Source organism: Trachemys scripta, chromosome 5 (assembly GCF_013100865.1).
Source record: "Trachemys scripta elegans isolate TJP31775 chromosome 5, CAS_Tse_1.0, whole genome shotgun sequence".
In the NCBI taxonomy this organism is placed as follows: domain Eukaryota; kingdom Metazoa; phylum Chordata; order Testudines; family Emydidae; genus Trachemys; species Trachemys scripta.
In genome coordinates this window covers 22,355,568-22,381,819 of record NC_048302.1, presented here as the reverse complement: position 1 = coordinate 22,381,819, position 26,252 = coordinate 22,355,568, and the positions used below count along the sequence as shown (strand labels likewise).

General features: G+C 45.1%; 1 protein-coding gene across 1 annotated transcript in view; it reads right to left on the bottom strand.

Annotated features, from left to right (window-relative positions):
- The window catches only part of GPRIN3 (GPRIN family member 3), a 66,002-nt gene extending 40,369 nt beyond the window's left edge, over nucleotides 1–25,633 (bottom strand). Inside the window, exon 1 of the mRNA XM_034772763.1 lies at nucleotides 25,501–25,633. The gene's annotated coding sequence lies outside the window, so the exon portion shown is untranslated. The remainder of the gene's footprint in view (nucleotides 1–25,500) is intronic.
- Between the last annotated feature and the right edge of the window lie 619 nt (nucleotides 25,634–26,252).

The window sequence follows — 26,252 nt, the reverse complement described above, 5'->3', positions numbered from 1 at the left end:
CATTTAGGGCTCTGGGGCAAAAATCTGTCAGGGATGGTACTTGGTCCTGCTGCAAAGGCAGGGGACTCAACTCAATGACCTTTCAAGGTCCCTTATGATTCTATGACAGGGAATATTTTCCATAAGCCCATGTTGATTTGCATTAATTACATTACCCTCCTGTAATTCTTTATTACTTGAGTCCCGGATCAGCAGCTCCATTATCTTGCCCAGAATCAATGTCAGGGTGACAGGCCTATAATTACCTGGGTCATCCTGTTTAATATCTTTCAAAACTGGCATAATTTTAGCTTTCTTCCAGTCTTCTGGAACAAGAGTTATTGAAAAATCAACATTAATAGTCCAGGGAGCTCCTCAGCCAGCTCTTTTAAAACTCTTGGATGCAAGTTATCTGGACCTGCTGATTTGAAAATGTATAACTTTCATAGCTTCTGTTTAGAATTCCCCAGAGACACTAATGGAATGGAATGGAGTGTTTTCACCATATGATACTATTTCATCTCCCCCCACATCAAAACAGTAATAGTCATTGAACACGTCTGCATTATTATTGATAACTAATATTTTCATGTAGTAATGGACCATTTTCAGGAATGGACCAATACCACTATTATAACTTTTTGTGTGTGTGTAATCCTCAGGAACTAGATGGAGATCAGCAACTCATTTTACAGTGTAGTGAAACTGACTGACCATGATTACTCAGGGGAGCTTTAGAAATGGTGGCAGTAGGGGGTTAAGCTTGGATAAAAATGTGAGTTTCTCATAATCCTGTGCTGATTTTAATCCTGTTCACTAATTATCAACCCTGCAGGATGGATTAGCATTTTGTTTTAACAATACTGAGATGCCTCAGCATGACACAGTGTTATAAAACTAAACTACTGTTGTAAGATACTAGATTTCCAGGCTGGTATAATTCTGTCATCATGTTTCCGTACAATTTTGCTCAGTGTATCCTCCTCCTGATAAATGTTTTATCACACTTGTTCTGCTTCCTCCAGTGCCACCCTGCATATACTTACGTTTTATCATTTTCCTAATGACTAATCTTTGACGCTGAACCTATCAACCATGACATTTCTTGTGAAACTGGTGCTTAAAAGTGACAAAATTGACAGTAATGAGAGTGGCCTTTGGATGGACTAAGGTTAAGATGTTAAATACTAAGGGACAATTTCCCCCCCTAAACTGTCTAGATTCAGAGCCAGATCCTCAATTGTGCCAGTACGGTTTCTAGCACAGCTGGGACGGGAGAAATCATTTACACTATCTTTAAGCCCTTGACATTCTGACAGCGGGATTGGCTATGGTCCAGTTAGTCCCCCAGTACAATTTAAAGTAGCTCTGAAGGCTGCTCTAAATTGTGGTCAGATACAATGCTCCCCCTCACACCCCACACCCCCTGCAGCCAGGGATTACCAGACTGCAGCAGCACCTCGACTACACCATCTTTCCCTTCGTCACATGCCCTTACACTAATGGAATCCCCATATAGCCAGGTACGTTGGATTTGAAGAGGATGTAGCCCTCTGGTTCTTATAGTCACACTAAGGTGTGTGTGTGTGTGTGTGTGTGTGTGTGTGTGTGTGTGTGTGTGTGAGAGAGAGAGAGAGAGAGAGAGAGAGAGAGAAAAAATGAATTTCATTCATCTAGCGCCAACCCTCGATCGTCTGACTTAAATAACTAACTTTAAATACAGGTCTCTGGAGTAGGATCAGTCAGATATCGGATACTGTACGTACACCTTTCCCTTGCAAGGGAATGGACTCATTGATTTTAAACAGGTCTTTCTTGATCTGCAATGTCTATGATCATACCAAACAATATTTCAGTATCCATTCCAAGAACTCTTATAATGGTGGTTTCTCCTTCAGACCAGAACATTCCTTAATTCGTGCCAAATTGCTGCTGGGTTGTATTATAATATAACTTGGCAAAACCTGCCAATAAATACAGGAGTTCCCAATAACATGTACAGACTGAACAATTACTGTGTGAGGACTGTTTTCCTCTCAGATTGACTTAAGTGAGGTTTCCTACAACCTAATGATAATTCTATTAAAGCAGTCACAAAAGTTATAGGGGTGCTGCAATCTATCTTCTGGGATTGATTTATCGCGTCTTGTCTAGACGTGATAAAGTCAATCCTGGAAGTGCTCGCCGTCGACACCGGTACTCCTGCTCCGCGAGAGGAGTACGCGGAGTCGACGGGGGAGCCTGCCTGCCGTGTGTGGACCCACAGTAAGTTTGAACTAAGATACTTCGACTTCAGCTACGTTATTCACGTAGCTGAAGTTGCGTATCTTAGTTTGAAGTGGGGGGTTAGTGTGGACTAGCCCTTGGATTTGGAAGCTGGGGTTATTCTTATGAACAAACAGTAAACAGAAGTTTTTGATTTTTTAGGAAAATATTCAGGTGCCAGATCCTCAGCTGGTATAAACCAGCGTAGCAGCCTAAACCTGGCTTTGGGAAACATACCATGGGCCGGATCTTGCAGCTCTAATGCAGAAAGGCTTATTATTATTGGCTTATTTGTAAAAGCTACTGCTTTTTGGACTAAGATCACCCTGGTTTGAATCTGGCAGAGTAAGTGTAAAGTGGGTGTAACACACAAACCTTCTGAGTTGGGAGTGTTTTATAATCACTTTATGAAAGTGTAAATGACCACACAAGATGAAAATGCACTGGGAAATCAGGCTCAGTGAGTTTAGTCATGGGTTTAATTGGTTAATTCTTGCTCCACTGTTCAAACGCCAGACCCAACATTTCCCTAACCCCACAAAACTACAGTATGGCTCTATCCCGCTCTGACGTAAGGTAGCCCCTTCTGGCTAGAACACCTCTCATCCCTTCCCCCAGGCGTTCGTATATTGGATTGTGAAGTCAGATCAGTGTTCTAGGCAGTCCGGGTCTAAACAATACAGTACTTTCACAAAGCTTTTTTTTCTCCTCTCCTCTGCTCACCCCCAAGTGAAATTTGGTCTCAATTCCCCTCTCACTTAAATTTTTTTACATGTTATCTTCAATGTAGCTACTCCTGAATTACACAGGTATCAGAGAACAGTCAGACCCTTTGAGTATCCCCTTTACAGGAAATTCTATTATAATCCTCCACTTGTTTTCCATGTCTCTGTTGGCTTCTGATGGACAACCAGTAGCCTCAGGTTGCTGATCACTGGCTTTGTTGCTGTGTTCCAAAACCTACTAGATTAGATGGAATTTACTGCAACTAGCTGAAAATTTCCAACTAGAATCTTCACTGGGGACCTGTCTTCTCATTTCTTGCAGCTCCCTGTAGCTCAGGGAGAAGACATGATCTCTTACACCACAGAACTCCAGAATGGAGCCAGACTTTCAGCCAACACATCACACATCTGCCTCCGCGTCTAAGAGGGATTATTAATGCCACAGTAGCTCTGGAAGAGTTAACATAGGCAAGAGAGGCCAATTAGCCATAGGCTGTACCTAGAGGAGAGCCAAGATGCAATGAGGCTTAAGTAGGGATGAAACTCACCTGGGCAGAAACAGGCAGGGCTTCTTTAAAGCCAAGGAGCTGGCAGCAGGGAGGGAGGACTGCAGAGAGGAAGCCTGCAGTCACAGTCCCTGATACAAGGGGCGGGGGGGGGGGGGGAAGTAGGGAGAAGTCCAGGGAAGGAGAAGTAAGGGCCAGGAGAATTAAGACCTGAACTTCTGTTTTAAACCCGGTGTAGAGAGAGGACCCAGGTTCCCCTACAAGCCACTGTGGGAGTGGCATTCCAATAGGCAACCTATTTGGGGACTGCTGGGGATAATACCCTGGAAGGGGGGGCGGGGGACTTCAATGTGACTTGGCCATAAGGCTAAGCCACGAAGAGGAAATTGCTGGAGCTCCAGGGGCACGAGAGAGGCCGTAGAGTAGTGGTCTCCAACCTTTTTAAGCACAAGATCACTTTTTAAATTTAAGTGCAACCCAGGATCTACCTTCCCCGAGGCCCCGCTCCACTCACTCCATTCCGCCCCCCTGCTGCTCACTCTCCCCACACTCACTCACTTTCACTGGGCTGGGGCAGAGAGTTGGGGTAAGGGAGGGGGTGCGGGCTCTGGGCTGTGGTCGAGGGGTGCAAGCTCTGGGAGGGGGCTCTGGGCTGGGGCATGGGATGCTGGCTCTGGGAGGGGGCTCAGGGCTGTGGGTGCAGGCTCCCGACAGGCAGCGCTTACCTTGGGTAGTGGCACAGTGGGGCTAAGGCAGGTTCCCTGCCTGTCCCAGCTCCACATTGCTCCCAGAAGCTGCCGGCACGTCCCTGCGCCATGGCCCCGGGTGGGGGGGCAGCATATGGTTTTGCATGCTGCCTATCCCTGCAAGTACCACCCCTGAAGCTCCCTTGGCTGCAGTTCCCCGTTCCCGGCCAATGGGAGCTGCAGAGGTGGTGCTTGAGGGCAGGAGTGGCACGTGGAGATCCCCTGACCACACTCCCATCGCAGGGACATGCCGGCCACTTCCGAGAGCGGCGCGGGGCCAGGGCAGGCAGGGATCCTGCCATAGCCCCGTTGCGCCACCGGACTTTTGGTGGCCAGAGACTGTGATCAACTGGCAGAGACTACATTATTGACCAGTCGATCGCCATCTACTAGTTGGTGACCATTGCCGTAGAGCAAATGAGTGGGACAACAGGCTGAGTCACCCCAGGAAGGGTGCCAGACTATGTGGTGAATTAATCCCCAGATGGGCCACTAGGAGGCGCCAGAGAGTGAGAGGCGAGCAGCCTCCCTGTTACAATTCCTTGCCAATACGATCAAACAAAACCTACAGGATCTGATAGCCTGTGAGCAACTCCTACTAAAATTAATTATATATGTAATGTATTTCTGCAGCTTCTCCATTTTTTAACTGCTTCACTGCTCTTTCTGTTTCATCTTCTGAGGGTAATTCAGTGATGAAATCCATTTTACCTCGCAAGATGCCCTGTTCATCGCACATGTCTAGAATACTTGCATCTGGAAGAACAGCAGGGTTCAGCAATTTGCCAAGATGATCCTTCCATACTTCCAGCACTTCTTGTCATTTGTTGTCAGTTCATTTGTTGCCTCTCTCACCACTTGCATCGCTGGCCTGACTGGGTTTCCATACAACTTAATCTTTTCATATATCATTTTCATATGGCTGGTGTTTAACTGAATCATCATGTTTCCCATTAGTTCATGATCACTGCCACACTCAGCATTTCTATAGACTCTAAAAGCTAGTGGGACAAGTGCTCTCAAAGCACTGAAAGAATGGGAGCAAGAAGAGGTAGCAGATGACTGGCTAATGGCTATAGTTGTACCAATCCTGAAGAAAGGAGAGTCTCTTGATATGAATAATTATAAAAGTATAAGTTTATCATCAGTGGGAAAAATGATGAAAGTACTGCAATTTGTCAACAGATTAAGGCCAGTTTTAGAGGAAGTCCTAGGCAAGAAACCGTGGCTTCGGACCAGGCTGAAGTTGCATAGGGTGATCTAGAGTTAAGCTCTCTAGCTTGTGCTGATGACCTCATACAATTTACAGACACATCTGAATTAGGCCCCGTCTACACTGGCAAGTTTGTGCGCAGTAGAGCAGCTTTGAGCACTGTAACTCCTGAGGGGTACACACTGCCAAGCCACTTCATGCACAGAAAATGCGCAGATGCAGCGCTCTAAAAAAAAAAAAAACCACCCCAAGAGGCGTAGAGCTTTCTGCGCCGGGGCGACAGCACTGCGGTGCCAGTGTAGACACCGTGGTGATTACAGCTTTGCGATTGGCCTCCGGGATGTGTCCCACAATGCCTGGTCTCACCTCTCTGGCCATCGATTTGAACTCTACTGCCCTGCCCTCAGGTGACTGTCAGCCCCACCCCATACATTCCTTTGCAAATTTGAAAGTCCCCTTCCTGTTTGGTCGGTGATGCATGCAGCGGTCTCAGCCCATCTTTCCAGGTGGCCATGCCTGCTCCACGCACCAGGCGATCCCCGCTTGGAGCAATGCCCAGCTGCTGGAGCTCATCAGCATTTGGGGAGAGGAGGCTGTCCAGTCCCAGCTGTGCTCCAGCCGTCAGAATTATGATACCTATGGACAGATTTCTAGATGCATGACAGAAAAGGGCCATGACCGGGACACATTGCAGTGCAGGGTCAAAGTGAAGGAGCTGCGGAAAGCCCACCACAAGGCACGGGAGGCAAACCGCTGCTCCGGTGCTGTGCCCACGAGCTGCCAGTTCTACAAAGAGCTGGACGCGATACTCGGTGGTGACTCCACCTCCACCGTGAAGGCCCCTGTGGATACTTTGTTGGCTCGTGTGCCAGTCGAGAGTGGACCGAGCCAGGAGGAGGCCATCTTGGATGAAGAGGGGGATGGGGAACCAGAGGTAGAGGATGATTCAGAGGCCAGAGATGCATGCACTCAGGAGCTCTTTTCTACCCCGGAGGAGCCTAGCCAGTCACAGCAGTCAGATCTTGGCAAAGCACAAACAGGAAACGAGGCCCCTGGTATGTGGACCTGATTTCGGGAATTGCTGAAGAGAGTTGTTGGGGGCAGGAGGCAGGTTTGTCACCCACCTCATGCCTAGTTTGAGCAGCAGAACAGCTGTTGATACACTCCCTCACTTCATGGGAATCTCCCTCAGAGATCTCCAGGAAACTCCCATGGAGATACTGGGCAACCTGCTGCCGCAGGTTCCTCAGCAGAGCTGCTTTGTTTCTTGCCCCATTAACGGTAACTTTCCCGCGCCACTGTGCCATCATTGGGGGTGGGGGGTGGGAGGGACCACTGCTGCACACCGGCTAGCTGCATAGGGGCCAGGGTGGAAGCTGCAAGCTTGGAGAAGACCCTCCTTGATTCCCTGCTCACCCTCAGCAGTGAGCTAGCGTCCATAATGATCACCTCCTGTGGAAAGTGTGGGGATAGGAAGGATTATCAAGCCCACTCTACAGTGCTGGCTCTCCCAAAGAGCCACGTGCCCAGAGTACAGGGTCCAGGAACAGCGATTTACCCCTCCCCTTTGGCTACTCAAATATTATGGAGCGTAAGCACGCAGCTATAAGGATAGGAATATTGTCATCGGCCATGTCCAGCTTCCCATACAGGCCTTGCCAGCGGGTTTTTAAATGGATGAATGCACACTCCAGAGTCATTCTGTGCTTGCTCAGCCTGTTATTGAACTACTCCTTGCTGCTGTCAAGTTGCCCCGTGTATGGCTTCATAAGACACGGCATTAAGGGTAGGAGGGGTCTCCCAGGATCACAATGGGCATTTCAACTTCCCCTACAGTGATCTTCTGGTCTGGGAAAAAAGTACCTGCTTGCAGCTTCCTGAATAGGCCAGTGTTCTGAAAGATGCATGCGTCATGCACCTTTCTGGGCTAGCCTGCGTTAATGTCTGTGAAACGCCCACAATGATTCACAAGCGCCTGGAGAACCATTGAGAAATACCCCTTGCGATTAATATACTCGGTGGCCAGGTGGTCTGGTGCCAGAATTGGAATGTGCGTGCCATCTATCGCCCCTCCACAGTTAGGGAAGCCCATCTGTGCAAAGCCATCCACAATCTCATGCACGTTGCCCAGAGTAATGGTCTTTCGGAGCAGGATGCGATTAATGGCCCTGCACACTTCCATCAACACGACTCCAACAGTCGACTTTGCCACTCTGACTTGGTTAGCTGGAAGTAGCCAGCTTCCACAGTGCAATCGCCATGCGCTTCTCCAGTGACAGGGTAGCTCTCATTCTCGTGTCCTTGCGCCGCAGGGCTGGGGCCAGCTCATCACACAGTCCCATGAATGTGGCTTTCCTCATGCGAACGTTCTGCAGCCACTGCTCGTCATCCCAGACATGCATCACGAAGTGATCTCACCACTCGGTGCTTGTTTCCCGAGCCCAAAAGCGGTGTTCCACTGTGGTCAGCACCTCCGTGAATGCCACAAGCAGTCTCGTGTCGTAGCTACCACGCATGGTGAGATCAATGTTGCACTTCTCTTGCCTTTGTAGTTTAAGGAATAACTCCACTGGCACTCGTGACGTGTTGGTCAGTATGAGCAGCATTCTGGTCAACAGTTTGGAATCCATTCCTACAGCCAGAAAGAGGCAGGGCAGGGTACGCAGTACACAAACTGTTGAAAGATGGCGCCAAATGCGGACGGAAGCACAGGGATTTCTGGGATGTGAAGCAATACATCACAGGGCATAGGGACAGGACCCAGGATGCCCTGTGACTCCTTCTGCCTTCCCACAAGTCTTAGCGGCAGAAGAGGAACAGATTCTCTGTGGGATAGCTGCCCAGAGTGCACTGCTCTGAATAGCACCGCAAATGTGTACATGCTATTGTGCAGGCAGCTATCAGTGTGAACACACAGCAGTTTTCCTTCGGTGCTCTCTGAGTGGCGCTGTAACTGCCGGCGCTGTAATTTTGCAAGTGTAGACGTGCCCTTAATGATGATACTCTTAGTTACCTTAGATAATTGGTTAGCCCACTTGGGCTTAAAATAAATGCCAAGAAGATGAAGTATTTGATTTTTGGAAAAGGGACTATAGATCAACTGTTGTACCACTTAGCTGCTGCATTTCAACAAGGAAAATCTTAGGTATACCGAGAAAGCTTGATCAGTACTGATGGTTACATCAATGATGAGTTACAAGAAGGTATGCTTTAGCTACAAGTGCTGCACAGAAGTTGATGAAATTATGGACAGATACAAACATTAAATTTGGTACCCATGTGAAAACTTATCAAACCAGTGTACTAAACAGTATTACTCTATGGTTTGGAACCAACCGAGTTAAATGAAACAGACATCAGAAGGCTGGAGGCAGTAGGAATGAATTATTTGGAAGATGGCAGGCGTAAAGTGGAATTATTTTTAAAGACAAACTAAATTAGGAGAGTAGGATGTGAAATCAGGGGATGGGACTGGCTGCAAATGAAAAGATTATGGTGATGGGGACACTGCAGAAGACAAACAAATGATAGGATCCAAAAAAGGAACTCTAACCAGTCTGTCAGAACTAGAAACTATAAGGTGGGATGTCATCTGCAGGTATATAACCAGCTGGGTTTAATGGAGGAACAAGCCATGGACAGGAATAAAGGGTGATGCCGTGCTACTCTCTGGGTCTCTAAAGCTCCTTTGGGATGAGAAGAAAGTGATGTAAGTAACATGGATCAGAAGCAAGATAATTCACAGGGCCAGATCCCCAGCCCTGCTCTAATAGAGCTGTCCTACTTGTGCAACAGAAGATTTCCTCCCACTCTATCCTAATCTCAGTCCACCCCAGTGTTCTTTTTTGTATCCTCTGGCTGTTTATGATTAGTTATTTTTATGGGCTTCTCAGGGTATATCAGATTCTAGCAAGAAAACAAGGTCTCTACCCCATGGCATTTGAAGGGCCCACTCCTGCAAACACATTCATGTGAGCAGCCCTTACTTGTGCAAGTTCTCCCACTAAGTCTTACCCTGGTGAGCATGAATTCATAGGGCCAGGACTCAATCCTGATAAATATGATACAAATCAAATAATTGGGGTAAATAATGGGTGGAGACAGAACTAGAGATCAGGTTCATGTGTGAATGTTAAGTGCAAGTAGTGGGCTTTAAGGGGAAATTGCAGGAAAACTTGTAAACCAAAGCAAGAAGCCCAGTCATAATTCCAAATGCCTGCATCTTCCATTGACCATGGGTGCTCAGCACCTCTGAACCTCAGGCCACTTACTTAGGTGTCTAAATATAAATTTAAGTTGCCTAATTTTAGGCACACAAAGTTGAAGACTATGACTTTATTTTCTCTGCCTTATTTTCCTTACAGGGGGTAGTTGTGAGAGTTCAGGTTTGTAAAATGCTCTGAACTGTATTACATGGGGCTACTGAAAATCCCATTGAAGTCAATGGGAATCTTTCCATTGACTTCAACGGATGCTAGATCAGGCCCTACAAATGTTTGCTATCATAATTTGAGAGGAAGCTATTTTCTTTTACAACCCCCTTTATGGTTAGTCATCTTCTCTAGCTGTACCAGTTTACCGCATGCAGTCCCCAGCAGCAGTTAGTATTAGTGTTCCCTACCCAAACCAGCAGTCCTTTTGCACAAAGGAAAGCTTTTAGCAGCAAAACTGACTGCGTAACACCTTGCACAGGTTGTTTGTTTTATTTTTTGGCTTCTCTTTGTTTGCTGTCACATTCACGTCACTGGAAATGATGAACCAAAAGATCTTCGTCACTAGAAGGCAATCTGGGATCCCGATCACGCTAACTAATATTTGTCTGTCATGTTCTCTTAAGAAACCCCCCCGTCCACATACATATAAAACCAGCCTATTTGTTTTCTGGATCACAATAACAGCTAATGTTATAGCATGACCTTGATACCTTGCCAAGAGACGGCGGTGACATTTATTAACTTGGGTCAGTTATAGTAAGATATAATTTAATTCATATCTATATATATTTTCAAGCAAAAGTTTATCACTTTCACTGAGAATTAAATTCCAGGATATTCCTGCTCCCTTTAGCAGAGAGAAGACCTGCTCTCTGAGTGCTTTATAGGTGCTTTTTGCCTGTCAGATGCTCAGGGTTTTGGGTTTTTTTTCTGATCGTAGGGATGGAGTACTGCTTATCTCAGCCTTCATTTCAAGCAGGTCACTATAAACTATATGCTTGTCTCTCTACCCCTACATTTGAAAGAACAGCTACATAACGGTAGCTAACAATAATCCTGAAATAGGTCTCTTCCAGCCTTTCAACTAGGCAGACTGCTACTCCTTTAGAAATGCAAGCCTTCCCTCTGTAGATTAGGTACACAGAGACTTCATCCTTCACTACCTATTTGGAGAACTCTAATAATAAACCTGCTCTGATTTATAGGATGACATAAAAAAAAAAAAAAAAGGATCAATATGGTGTGTAATGGTGTTAACAGCCAGTGATCTATGGGCATAGTTCATTAGAAATTTGTTCTCTGTAGCTACTAACTGCTCTGCAGGCTTCTGCTGCTTGGCCACGCTGGCTGCCAAATCATGATGCATGAGTTCCACATCACTGACCTCGCAGACGATTTATATAAAGAAATTAAATATATTGGGGCAGATTGGCCTGAATTAATTTACTTTGAAAGATCACTGCTAGCAGGCAAGTAGGCATTCAAAAAACAAAACCCAAACTCTAAAACCAAGGCACTTAAAACATGCATGTCATCTGTTAACTAGCAGGTTAGAAGGGGGCTTTGCACCAGAACAGGATGGTGTGTTGCAGTGCAAGAGGTGGACTGAAACTCGAGATCTGGATCTATATTCCTGGCTCTCCAGTCCCCTTCTTATATGAACCTGATTTTCTGTCTCTCCTGCCTCAGTTCTAATACTTCTTTACCTCCACCTTCTGTCTTGTCTACATAGGCCCCAATCCTGCCAGCAGTTGTGTGCACGTGCACCCGTGTCTAAGTGCAGTCAGTTACATGACTGAAGCCAGAGATTTGGGGAATCTCACATTTAAAAAAACAAAAAAACAACTTGTTAAATTCTGAGACTGGAACTGTACATACAGATAGCAACAAACAACTATCAATGTACAATTCCTAGTGCAGTGGGGCCCGATCTTGATTGAAGCCTCTAGGTGCTATCATAGATCATCACAATTTGTAGTATCTTCTTAGGTAGGAAGTTAGATCATAGTATTACAAAGCTTTTGGGTTGAAGCAGATCTACTGAGGAAGCTGAGACGGAACCCTCCTTCCAGGATAGCACAATTGGCTGAGAATATTGTGGGCTGGGTTTTGTCTCTCTCTTAAGCATCCCTCACTGGCACCACTAGGAGCAGGATATTAGTTCAGATGGACCCACTTGTCTCATCCACCATGAGTAACTCTATGCTAATGGTCTTATTTACCTGGGGCTGAGGAAGCTGTTCAATTAGATGTCCATAAAATACCATCCTGTCAAGCTTTCCACAACTCAGACCTGAGCAATAGTTAAAAATATCCCACGTTTCTCTCAGCTCAGCATATCAGCCAGGTCGAGAGGCAAAACACAGTGGAAAAGCTGCCAATCTTTTCTGATTAATTCCAACTGTTAAAACACTGCAAGAAACACTGCTCTATCATTATCTAAATAAACTTTCTGAATAAAGCAGTGATAAAATAGATACAAATCACATTACTGTATGTGGCACTTTATTGCAGTAAACTTCAGTTGGTGAACACTAGTACCAGTAAGTAATGGTGTTACTATGCATAAAGTCAGTCAATCTTTGAATCTATAATTGGTTCTGTCTTGTCAAATGCACCAAGTCTTCAACGCTATCCCTTCAGCCTGTGTTGATTAGCTCTGCTATACAAGATAATTAATCCCTTATAGGATAAGATGAGTGGAAGTGGAACAAGAGAACTAAGTTTCAAGAGGGACCCAGACTGGTTAGGAACCAGATTCTGAAGAATTCAAGGGTGGGGCTGGCTATTCTGAGAAACAAATAGCAGAGCATGTAAAACAGGGGTTTCTCAAACTTTTGTACTGGTGACCCCTTTCACACAGCAAGTCTCTGAGTGTGACCCCGCCCCCCATAAATTAAATACACTTTTTTATATTTAACATTATTTTAAAGGCTGGAGGCGAAGTGGGGTTTAGGGTGGAGGCTGACAGCTCGTGACCCCCCATGTAATAACTTCACAACCTCCAGTTTGAGAACCCCTGAAATGACCTATTTTATAAAGCTCTGTTTCTGACAGCGCTGCCTGCTTGCTGTACCACTTAGCGCTAATTAAACAATTAGCCCTTTCAAAAATGGTGATGACATGAGGTGGTTAAAAGAAGACAGAGCAGGGGCCAGGGTTTCTGCGGATAAGTGTAGGCTCAGCATTAATGGTGGCAAACCTTTTACCAAACATGCTGAACAGACCAGTGCCCGGGGATGTGCAGAGAATGAGAAAAAAATACCAGGAAGGAGACAGTGAAACAAACAGAGGTAAACAAAGCCAGGGCAGGATTCCAATCACCTTAATTTTTTAATGTCACTTAAGGGAAACCCTTTTTGTTTGTTTTGTAGCTGACATTCAGGAATCTAGGTCTGAACCAAAGGGAAAAAGTATACCTGGAAAAATCTGTTTCCCCTTGAAAGGAGTATGCTATAGAGCATGGCAACAAGAAAGGAGGGATGGGATCTCTCACTAAGAGGGAACCTCCCAGCTGACACTTTTGACTTCTAGAAGATTTGAAACCTGGTCTCCCGGATAGAAGGCTAGTCCATTAACCAAACTGCACCACCTCCTCTTTGGACTCCCAATTCAACTCCAGTCTAAAATTATCCTCCACTTCTACCAGAGCAGCCATATCATCCTCACGCCCCCTCACACCCTTTTTTAGCTTCTATCCTTCATCTTCAAGACGGTGCTGCCACTGCCAAAGTTTTCCTCCTACATTCTTCCTCATGCTCGCCTCAATCCTCTCTCCTTAGAGCTCCCTAGGTCTCCTCCTATCGAAAAATAATTATTTTCTGAACATACATTCTTACACCCAACCGTCTTGTGTCTTCTTATAATCTTGGTATCCACATGCCTTTATCCAGTAGGTAGCCCTCTGAATACTGCCACCTCCACTTATAGCAGCACAGCCAAAGAGACAAACTGTATTTATGAAAATAAAACCACCACTACCCATGTGTGTTCTTTGCCAACTATTCCAACCAGCAACTTGGTAGGTTGCAAACTACTGTGTGCTCCTTAGAGCTTCAACTGAGGCTATGTCTACGCTACTGCGGTAAGTCGACCGACGCTACGCAACTCCAGCTACATGAATAACGTAGCTAGAGTTAACGTACCTTAGGTCAAGTTACCGTGGGGTCTACACCGTGGGGAGTAGACAGAAGAAAATCTCCTGTCGACTAACCTTACTCTTCTCATTGCGGGTAGAGTACAGGGGTTGACTGGAGAGCGATCTGTAGTCGATTTGGCGGGTCTTTACTAGACCCAATAAGTCAACCGCCGGTGGATTGATCTCAGAGTGTCGATCCCTGCCGTAGTGTAGACCTGCCCTGAGTCCTTCAACATGGAAGCAAGGAAAGAGCTACAGCAGAACCTCAGGGTTACCAACACCTTGGGAATGGAGGTTGTTCGTAACTCTGAACAAAACATTATGGTTGTTCTTTCAAAAGTTTACAACTGAACATTGACTTAATACAGCTTTAAAACTTTACTAAGCATAAGGAAAATGCTTTTAACCATCTTTAATTTGAATGAAATGAGCACAGAAACAGTTTTATTGTTTTGTCAAATCTTTCCCTTTATTTTTAGTAGTTTATGTTTACCACAGTACTGTACTGTATTTGCCTTTTTTTTTTGGGCAGGGGGGGCGGGGGAGGGGGTAAGGGTGTCTCTGCTGCTGCCTGGCTGCATACTTCTGGTTCCAAATGAGTTGTATGGTTGACTGGTCAGTTCATAACTCTGTGTTCGTAACGCTGAGGTTCTACTATATCTCTGTAAATTCTCCAATACACTAATTTACCAAAAGCAAGGGCTAACAAATGCTGTCTCTTAGGTAAGCATGCAGTTTTGTATTTCATACTTTGAAGAGTTGCCATGTACACTGGCCAAACCGGACAGTCTCTACACAAAAGAACAAAAGAGACACAGATCTGATATCAGGAATTAGAACATTCAAAAACCAGTAGGAGAACACTTCAATCTCCCTGGTCACTAAATAACAGACTTAAAAAGTGGCAATTCTTCAACAAAAAAAAACTTCAAAAACAGACTCCAACGAGAAACTGCAGAACTGGAATTAATTTGTAAAGTGGACACCATCAAATTAGGCCTCGATACAGACTGGGAGTGGATTGGTCACTACAAAAACTAAATCAATTTGTTAGTCTCTAAGGTGCCACAAGTACTTCTCATTGTTTTTACAAAAACTACTTTCCCCTTGCTAAATACACCATCTTGTCAACTGAAATGGGCCACCTTCTTTACATTGGCCTCATTAACACTACAAAAGTGATTTCCACTCCTTCTTGTCAACTGTTGAGAATTGCCTACTTCCAACTTAATTGAATTGGCTTGTTAGCACTGACCCCCCCACTTGGTAAGGCAACTCCCATCTTTTCATATGCTGTGTATTTATATCTTTACTGTATGTTCCACTCCATGCATCCGATGAAGTGGGTTTTAGCCATGGAAGCTTATGCCCAAATAAATTTGTTAAGTAAGTCTCTAAAGTGCCACAAGGACTCCTTGTTGTTTTTGAAGAGTTGAACTCTTATGATCTTGTCATCAAAATGACATGAAATCTTTCAGCACCCTTAAGAGGCTTCTTTATGTTGTGGTAAGAGAGACCACCTTGGAAAAGCAAAATCAAGTAAGTGGAACTAAACATCCCATGATGCTACTATTAGTGTATAGTAAAGTGAACAGAGAAAGCAACTGGAGCTACTAATATCTACAGTCCAGAGAGACATTATGTTGGAAAAAATGTGACCTGAAGCTGGATCATTCTTACAATAGTAGAATCTTTGTCTTTTTGAATGTGAACTACTCATTGTACTTGGGAAACTTGATAATAGCAACATATCAGATTTCTTTTTTCCACCATTTACTTTTTATGTCTGAGGATATTAGTCCAGGGTGGAAAAGATTTATGAAAGCACAAAGTCAGTCTCTCCAAGAGGATAGGCTATAGTACATGGGCAGGGGGCCGATAACTGGTGAAATAATTCATTGTGAGCAATATTTGTTGTGCATTTTGGCATTTCCCTCTCCTCCACCTCAGTTAAATAGTTGTAGCCAAGTAAATGTGTCCATTCTTCAGCAGAGGACAGATCAGAGTGTGAAGCGGTATTACACTGCCTCTTAGCCACAAAGCTCTCTCTCTCTCTCTCTCTCTCTCTCTCTCAAACTAATAGATTGAATGGGGTCGTGGAGTGTTGTCGATTACACTTTTTCCATGTTTACACAGCAGGGTACCGACATCTCTGCCCTTTCATATTTGCCACAAATGTGCAAACTCAAACATTTGGCCACCGACTCTAAACAAGAAGTGAGTTGCTCAACTTTAATAAGTAACCGAATCTCTACGATTCAAATATCAATCAGTGCACGTCTTTGTTGCTATAGAACAGTTTCCGAGTTCAAAGTCCACGTGTACAACAGAATGGAAAACACACACATACACCTGGTTTTATTTTGTTAGAAATGAATGTAAAACATTTATTCAGAGACACTATCTAAAGCATTCTCTTTATGGGGGGAGGGGTAGATTAATTTTCTTTGACTCAGCAAGTACCAGGAATTATTGTATTTCAGTAAAACACCCTTTACTGCCATTGTTCTGCACCTTGGCCTGTCATAAAGGCTCTTGTAAGGAGGTGGGGAGTAATCCACGAAGCAACTGAGGCGCCTCGGCGATGCGGTCCTGGGGTGTGGCACCACAGTGATCCACAAAACTCCCACTCAGCTGCCGCCTCACCCTGCAGGTGCCTAAACACCCTGCAGGTGCCTAACTTTCTGTTGGTGGCCTCTGAGCATGCCCACAGGAACAGATCCCGTTCAAAATCTGGCTGGAGGAGGAGGAGGAGAAGACAGTAATGGTGGCCACCTTATAGCTTTTAGCTCAGTAGTTACAGCATTTGCCTGGGAAATGAGAGACTGAAGTTCAATTCTCTCTGCCAGAGTGGGGAAAAAAGATTTGAACAGGGGTCTCCCATCTCTCAGGGCAGTGCTCAAACTAATAGACTATACTGATGTGGGGCTCCCTCTCTCTCCTGCTGAAGCTGTTCCACTGTGGATCAGTAATGAGAGAGATTGGAATAGGGGGACTGGATCAAGGGTCTCCCACCTCTCAGGTAGGGGCCCTAACCACTGGGCTACAGAGTTATGCCATTCTCTCTCCCTCTTTAAATGATTATTTAAGTATTTATCCACAGTGGAACAGTCACTGGGCCAGAGAGAGCATGTGGTCATAAAACAAAGACATAAAATGAAACAAAGGACACAATGCAATGCATTAAAAGACTGTTTTCAACAATTTGCAAGTCACCAGTAAAAATTCACTCTAGGTGCCTATCTATTTTATCTTATCTAGTTTCACTCTCATTCTGTATTCGTAATTCTGAAAGTAGCAGCTTGCTTTTGCCTTTTGCACCAGTGAGGAAACCCACAAGTAGTATTTGTCCCTTAATATTAATGATTTGTTGGGAAGACTTGCATGAATAAGTTCAGGTCTGGGCCTTTAATGTTTGCAAATGAAGCAATCTTTTGTAGTGAGAAAGAGAAGAGAAAATGGTTAGCCCAGTAATTTTTTTTTACTCTTACAATTTAAAAATACTAATGGATATTCTTCAAATTGAGGGGAAAAAATATTACTCCCAGATTGAACCTAGATATTATTGTGATGAGTGTTATGTAACAATCTAGACAGGAATCTAGTGATTTTTTACTGTTGACTTACAAATAGCTGAAAACACAGATTTATAATGGAAATGCTTGCCGACCCTGCCTACCTAGTGAACACAGTAACAATACTGGGATAGCATAGTGATGCAGGCTCAGAAAGAAGGAATTTCTCTAACCCTATGCCTGTGCTCTGAAGAAGGCAGAGAAAGCCTCATTTTCCACTGCCAAAGCAGCAGCATAGTCCTGCCCTGCAGAACTTTTCCAGACCGTAAATCACTGTGCAAGTACAAATTTTTTCCATTCAGATCCAGGCAACTGTTTCTCCAATCCCAAGCTTTCACCCATGGAGTCCCACCAGGCTCAGTTCTCTCCCACACATTATTCCATACCCATGGCACAGCAACACACGGACAACACACAGCTCTGTATCTCTTCTACATCACCATCTCCCAGCTTTCTCTTGGCCTAGGTGGGAGGAGGAGCAGCTGGCTAAAGCGGAGCACAAGCAAGGCTGAGGTGAGGGCAATAAAGCCAAAAGTGCTTCAAAGAGACTTGTCTGTTCTGTAATGTCCCTCAGGCTTTAAGGCATCTGCCCTCAGATTGTTAATAAAGTCCAAAGCATTTCAGTCCTGTTACGCTGCTAAATGTCACTGGTTGCTCACAGAGCCAGTGTCAAAAAATACCCACTTCCCTCTGCAAGAAAGTTGAACCCCATCACATCAGACTCAGTGCTGTTCATGTTGATCCATATGTGTGTGACCTCCCGGCGTGCAACTTAGAATACCTAAGAATGAGGCCATACATCCCGAATAAAGCTCGAACGGGTACAAAACAGGAGCCCAACCACTTAGCAACACCGGTCATTGTGAATGCATCATCTGGGCTCCATCCTTGGCCCTGGCTTTCCATTGAACAGAGTCCTCTTAAAAGTCTCTGTCCTGGTATTGCATGGGATTGCACTTAAATGCCTGAGAGAGCATTTCTCCCACTATGACTATGGAAGACGTGATTCACTGGAACGGTGAAAGTGTCAGCCAGTGATGCTGGAACAATTTTTATAGTGGGGGTGCTGAAGGTGGAAACCATGTATTTGGGTTGTTATTACTTCTTCAAGCCAGTGGCAGCACCCCGCACCTATGCTGTCAGCCAACACAGGGAGGCTGAAGAGTGAAAGAGAAAGAACTTTCACAGTAGTTGGACATGGACCACAGAACTCACTCCTGCAAGAGATAAGACTAACGGCACCAACTAAAAGGAAAAATTCATTGCCCTCCCCACCAGCTTTGCTTCCCTGCAGTAACAAGTTCTTCATGGGCGCAGGCGCACACACAAAACTACACATCAATCAAGCCATTGCTCTTACATGATATTAAAAGGAGGTTATTTCCTTTAAAAAATTCACACATTTAATAAATTGTCAAAGAAACATTATTGTAGTACGGTACTAACTTTATAATTCCACCATGAATAGGTTTGACATATATCATTTCCTATTTTTAAATACTTGGGAGGCGTTCAGTCACTGTGGTGATGAGGGGCTGATAGATATACTGAATATCTATGCTCACACACTTGCTGTTTAAGAGGTAACCCAAAGCAGGTGCCACAGTGGTCTCAGACATCACTACATACACATTGGACTTGTAATTTTATGAGAGACAGCAAAGCAAATTCCTTTTTCTAAAGACCAGCAAAATAAGCAGGATCTTTTTTAACAGAGCTACATGTCCTTATGCTTGAATTGGTTCATTATAAACATCTACATTTATAGTTACACATATAATTTAGCAGTCATTGCAATGCTCTACCTTTTTTTTTTTTTTTTTTTTAGTTAAAGAAAATCTGCTCCTTGGTGTGATCTTTATTTGAGAAGCAAGAAAATTTTGACCTTTGCTAATTTCTAGTTAGTTTTAAAGAGCATGAAACAATGGACTTTTATCTAGTCCTTCCATGGACTGCTTTATGCACCACCATTAAAAGAACCTGCCATGCTAAAGTAACATATCGGGTAGGGACAAGTATTTATTATAATGAATTGCCCAATTAATGACAATCTGAACGGCTAAACTCTTTACACAATAATACAACACTTCAGTGAGAGGTAAATTGTTCATTCTTAGCTTGGCCAAGAGTATGGACTACCACTCACACTGGTTCAAAAGGCAAAGCTTTGAAATTTCAGACAGAAGCAGCACAAGAAGAGACACACAAGCAAAATATATTATACTACACTGGCAGGGGATAGGACTAAATTGCTTGTTAAGTGTTTTCCATCTCTGACTTCTATGATGCCATGATCCACAATAATTCATGACAGGCCATAGGAAAGCTTGCATCTTTCACATGGAAAGGACAAGAATCTCAACCATTCAACAAAAAAGAAAAAGTAGTGGTAGCAGATCAAAGTTCTTAACCTCTTCTGCTAACCTCTACATTTTTACCCCCTAAAAACAGAAAGCATGGAAAAACACCATTCATGTTTCACTGGACTAGCAACAAAACACAATGCTGCTCATAATACATCTTTTCCCAGGTTCACAGAACCACTGTAGAGTCAGCGCACCCCAGAATACACCCCACTGGCCGAGACCCTGAGAGCCCAGGGTTATGAGGTCCAGATACACGCCCTGATTGTGGGAGCCCTGGGCTCGTGGGACCCCCACAACGAGCCGGCTCATGAGACCATCAGGTGTTCCAGAGACATTTATACGGAACACATCACAGTACACTGTCAATACCACATTGAGTAACTGAGACCGCCGACCAGGGGAATAACCCACTTCCTTCCCTGACGGACCCAGGGACGCATCCCATCCATGTACTTATCTGCTACACCGATACTGACTTGGACTTCTTATACATTCCATGGATGGCGTACCCGAGCCCACCTATCCACTGACACTTTAAAAACCCTTGCACCCCAATCTGGGTCTATGCAGGTTATGCGATATGTATGTATATATCTTTTCATCCTTGCAAATGATACCTGTAACCCCCCATAACCCAAGCCTGACCCCAGATGTACCGTACCTTTCCTCTTAACTCACATACATTTCATTTTAAACATTAACTTTCATAAAATTTTTATTGTCCCCAGTCGCTCCTTTCGGGTGAGTGCTCCTGGCTACAGAAGCTGGGCAGTCAGTGACACAAATTGAAACTATCCATATCCCCCCCCACCTGGAACTTGAGACACCTCATCTCCCTGCCATCCCTCCTGAAATCCCACTGTGGGAGAGGTTCCCCAAAATCATTTTGGAGTGCTGAGAAGACAGCAGGAAATGCTCTATCGCCAACCCTGTGCCATATTTTGGGGAAGAGAAGCAGCTTCCTCTCATCTTCATGGAGAAGTAGAGTGCTCTGGGATTTAGAGTTTGATATAACGTACACAAGTGAATAGAGGGAAGGCAGAAGCAATAGCAGCAGAATCCAACACAGACTGCTGGAGTAATGCTTCCTCAGTGACTCCTGTAGTCTTAAAACCACCAGAGCATCCCTGCTACCCACCAGAGCTCCTAAGTTCTGTAGGCTTCCCCTGGCCTTGACAGATCCTGCAGTACTCCTAGTTCCCAGCCAACCTATTCTGAAACATGTACCCCTACACCTCGGCTACCTCTACTCACACACGATCCATACCTTAATTTCTTCTCCTGCGCCAAGATGGCTTCCCTTCTAACATTTTAAAGTCTGCTAGAGCGAATGTAGACCTGAGTAGAACTGGACATGAGCACCATGGCTCTAATCCAGTGATCCATAACAAAACACTGTCTTCAGTTACCTCAAACACTAGGGCTTAATTTTAGTAGTTGGGATGACTGTGCTTCTCTTTACAGAGTTCACCAATGCTCCGCCACATACATTACAGATCCTTGTTTAGATCTTAACATACTGAAGGTGGTAATTCTCCATTAAGATTCAATGTGCCGCTACTCATTCATGTGTCATTAAACATCAGTTATAGATACAAACTTCCTCAGAGCAGAATATGAAATTACAGCACTTGCAAGGATAGAGTGATGCTTCCCCATTACACCAAGCTTCATACCAACAACTGGAGATACGTATGAATGAAATCAATTATCAAAGCAATGCTCTGCGGTGAACATTATCAATATTCAACCCCTTGTTTCTTTTCCAGACGCAAGATGTCTGCAGCCACACAACCGTAAAGTCGGTATGAAACAAATATTACAAGGAGAAAATGGGAGGATGGTGTTCACAATGAAGTCACTGGCTAAACTCTAGCTGACTTCTGGAAAAGGAAACAGTGGTGCCCCGTTATTACTCAATGGCAGACCCCCAGTTAATGAAGAGATGGGGGGAGAACAGATCACTTTACTATTGCCAAATGCAAAGCTATGCATCTAGGTCAGTGGTTCCCAAACTTTAACAACCTGTGAACCCCTTTCACTAAAATGTCAAGTCTCGCAAACCCCCTCCTAAAAATGAATATTTCCAGGGATTTTCTCCTTTACCTGAGTATAAATTATAAAAGCAATGATCTTGGAAATATAAAATTTGTTTTTATGACATGCTTATTACGCACTATTTGTTATTAATTATCATTACAGTATTTTTATTGCATTATGAAAATGGCAACACTCTTCCAAGATCTCACTTTCGTAGCTTGTATCACTTTGACTAAGCCTGTTATAAGACAAGGCTCCTATGTTTCATCAAGGAGTATCAGATGTGAAACAGCATTAAGGCATTTAAGACGCCAACTCAAATAGTTCCTCCTACACAAGCATTCGCATTCAGGTCTTGAGCAGTCCAGGCAAACAATGCACGTTACATCAAAACTTAAAATTGTTCATAATAATTTTAAAAACAAGACTAGCTGCCTATTTAATTTTAAAAACAGCAAAAAATATCCACCTCCCTTTTCATTTCTTATAAGGAATCTTGAAGTTTAAATCTCCTCAGTGTGATAGCAATGCTTGCTTTGATCTGCTTGGCTCTTGGAAGTCCATGGGTTCTGGGCTGCTGGCCCCATGCTGTCCAGGATCCCTAGGGACAGCTCTGACTGCCATTAGGGAATTTTTCCCCGAGAACCCCCGTAACATTTCGCGAACCCCAGTTTGGGAACCACTGATCTAGGTAGAATGAATGCAGGTCACACTTACAGACTAGGAGACTATTCTGGAAAGCAGTGACTCTGAAAAGGACATGGGGTCATTGTAGATAACCAACTAAACATGAACTCCCATTGTGTTGCTGTGGAAAAAAAGAGTTACCGCAATCCTTGGATGAATAAATAGGTGAATATTAAGCAGGACCGAGGAAGAGTTTTTATCTGTGAGACCAGTAGTGGAATACTGAGTACAGACTTTACAAAGGAGATTGGAAACAGTGGAGCGGTTCCAAGAACAGCTACAGAACATGTGTGTTCTGGAAAACTTACCTTCCAGGGAAGACTAAAGGAGTTTGATCTGTTTAACTTAAAGAGATGGTTAAGAGGCAATTCAATTACTGTCTATAAGCACATGCCAAGAGAGAAAATATCTGATACCAGATGGCTATTTAAGATGACAAAGGCATTACAAGATCCAATGGCTGGAAGCTGAAGTCAGAAAATTTCAGACAGGAAAGAATACGTAAATTTTTAACAGTGAGGGTAATTAACTACTGGTGCAAATTCTCAAGGAATGTGGTAAGCTCTCTGTCACTTGGAGTCTTTAAATCAAGATAGATACCTATCTAACAGCTATACTTTAGCAGAACCATAAGGTGTTGGGCTAGATGCAGGAATCCCCGTGAAATATTCTATGGCCTGTGTTATGCAGGAGATCAGACTAGATGATCATAATGATCCCTTTGGGCTTTAAGATCTCTGAAATCCATTGGCAGAGTTAGTTATCCCTTCCCAAGATAAGAAGAAAAATGCGGGAAAGGCAAAGAAAATGGGATTAAAAAATGCAGATTCACTTGTGAAGAACTGTGATTCCCCCACTATAATACATCATCTGTGATTTTGAGGTCAACTGGAGTTTTGCCACTGACGTCAGTGGGAGCAGGAGCAGGGTTTCGGAAGATTTATGAACAGTGAGGTATGGAATGGCAGTAATGCTCAAAGCCAGGGATCTCATTATTTACATGTGGACCACATCTCATTAGAGTGCTTGTCCTCTGCACACCCCCACTCCTCTTCCTGCATGGACAAACCTCATCTCCCTCTGGCAATCACTTTAGTGTGGCAACTACAGCCCTGGTTTACAGGTAAAATAACATTAGGAAAGTATTTAATGTAATGTCAATTTCTTTTAATTCATTTTAGCAGCTGGAAACAAAGAGAACTAATATCATGTGACCAGCCAACTCTCAGCAGACTTCCACTGAATGCACAGGTTGGGAATCTCTGGTTTAGGAAATTCAAGGGGAAGGATAGGATAACATATATTTTCATTCCTGGAAAAAGTACATCCCAAGGACAGAGATTGGGAAGGGGATACAAAGTATTTGCTCACTGGCTTTTTTCTAGTCTCTTTTAGGATGGGTCCTGTGAAGCCTCATTCTGTCATCCACATCACTCTTATTCCACCCAACCCTTCCTTTAAAAACAAAAATCTGTCCCCAAAAAATCAAAGGTTTTGAAACAAATGACATCGCAAAGAGATATGGAGTGTTTTGTTTCTAGTCACTTGAGTCTGGGCAAGTATTTGTACTGTGCAACAGTGCTGTTGCTAGGGTAATTACTCTCCACTGTTGAATAGCAAAGCAACACTGCAGCAAAACTATAAACTCATTTTTACCATTCAAATGCCTGTCTTTTACAGATGGAAACATAGCACCTTGTTTCCCTCCTCTCTTCCTTTAACATCTGACTATTCTGTTTATTTCATTTTGAAAACCAAAACCCATAACATCTTCCCAGAGACAAACCAGGGAAGTAAAAGAAAATACAAAATAATTCTGAAAGCAATAAACAACTGAGCTTTTCAAGACTCGTATGGGTCTCTTTGCCCAGATCTACTATGGAGAAGTGACCATTATAAACATGAGAAGTTAAAAAAACAAAACAAAACATGCAGCATTTGTGACTGGAAAAAAAAATAAAAAATAGGTTGGCCCCATTGCTGCACTCCTTACTCAGGCAAAACTCCCATTGAAGCCATTGAGAAGACAATTCTGCCCCTTCAGTGAAGGGTTTGCCTAATTATTTTGTTATTGTTTTTATCACAGTATTGTATTGCCTAGCAGTCCTAACTGAATTTGCTAGACAGTGTACAGACATATAGTAAGACACACTCCCTGTAAAGACTTCGGGAGTTGACCCTTAGCTGGTATCTGGGGAGATACATGCAATGTATTTTCAGAGCAAAATATGCAACAACAATTCCCTCCACCTTCTATAAATGGGGTGTAAATATGTTATGAATCTAGGCCTGCATCCCATCGGTTCTGTTTGTTTATCTTCCTGCTGTAGTAAACATTTCTTCCAGCCCCACCCACGACCCAGGTTCCTTGGAGGGGGAAAAAATCCCAAAGGCATACTAGCTTTTAGCAAACAATGTTCAAGTGTTTTGGAGGGGAATGGGTTCTTCCCCAGTGTTGCCCTAGGACAGAGACGAGAACCCAGACTGCGGTCCCCCATCCAGCTGCACTTGTCACCCGCCTCCTCTCCACACTTCAGCCGCTTAAGAATTCACAGCGACAACCTTGGGCTGCAGACATCCAGGGCACAGACGCATCCCCCACGCCGGCCCCGCCATGCTCCCCTTTCCCAGACCGGTTTTGCTGCTCATTCCTCGCGCATGGATCAAAGCTGTGTGTGTGTGTGTGTGTGTTGTGTTCACCCCCATTTAACAGCCCCGATTTCTACTGTCAGCCAAGCCACCCCGCCTGCTGTGCCCCGCTGGTATTATGCCCGTTCCCAGCCCTCTGCAATGGTAATGCCTTGGGGTTGATTTGCCCTGATCAAACTTGCTGGCAGAGTTCGCCTCCAGGTGCAAGGTGGGTTCCTTCCCCCCGCGGCAAAGAAAGCCATGTTGCATTGAAGCGACGGGTGGAGCAGGAGGAGGACTGACCCGATGATTGTGTGACACACACACACACCCCAAACACCGGCCACGTACAATCAAAATACACCAGCCGACGGTCTGCCACAGCAGCAAGTCACCGGCCCTGGGCTCCCTCCCTTACCTTCAATGCCGCCGCGCAGCCGAAGGCAGAGATGACCTTGCAGAGACATTCATCCTCCGTGCAGTAAAGGAAGCGCTTCCTCCGGGGGCGGCCGCAGAGATGCTGGGGGCGAGAGGCGAGCCCGCCCTGGGAACACGCGCGAGCCCCGCCAGTGACCTAGCCGGCCGGCGGAGCGGGGCAGCGCCCCTGCGCGGGGCCGGGCTGCAGGTGCTGGGCGGCGCGTCGGGCGGGCGGGGGCTCCGCGGCCCGCTGCGCAGCTCGGCGCCGCTCGCGCTGCCGGGCGGCCAGTGACCGGGGCGCCGGGTGGGATCCGCCGCTGGCCGCCCGCGCCCGGGGCGCTCGCCCTGCGATTGCCCGCCCGGGGATGGTCGGGCTCGCCCACAGCCGCACCCCAGGGCAGAGCTGGCCCTTTAAATTCAAAGGTGGGGTGGGGGGGCGGCGGCTTTTCCACCTGCTGCACGTGTACCCCCCCCACTGTCTGGGGAAGAAAACTGAGGCCCCCCCCCCCCCCCCCGCCATCTCCTCCCTCTGCCATCTGCCCCGGGGCGGCGTGAGCCCCTCTGCCCCCACCTCTACCACCTGCCCCAGGGGGTGCGTGAGCCCCTCTGCCATCTCCGCTGGGGGGTGCAAATCCCTCTGCCCCCACCTCTGCCATCTGCCCCCAGGAGAGGAGGGGACTGAACCCCTTTCCCATCGCCCCTCTGGCGGGGCATGAGCCCCTCTGCCCCCACCTCTACCATCTCCCCTGGGGG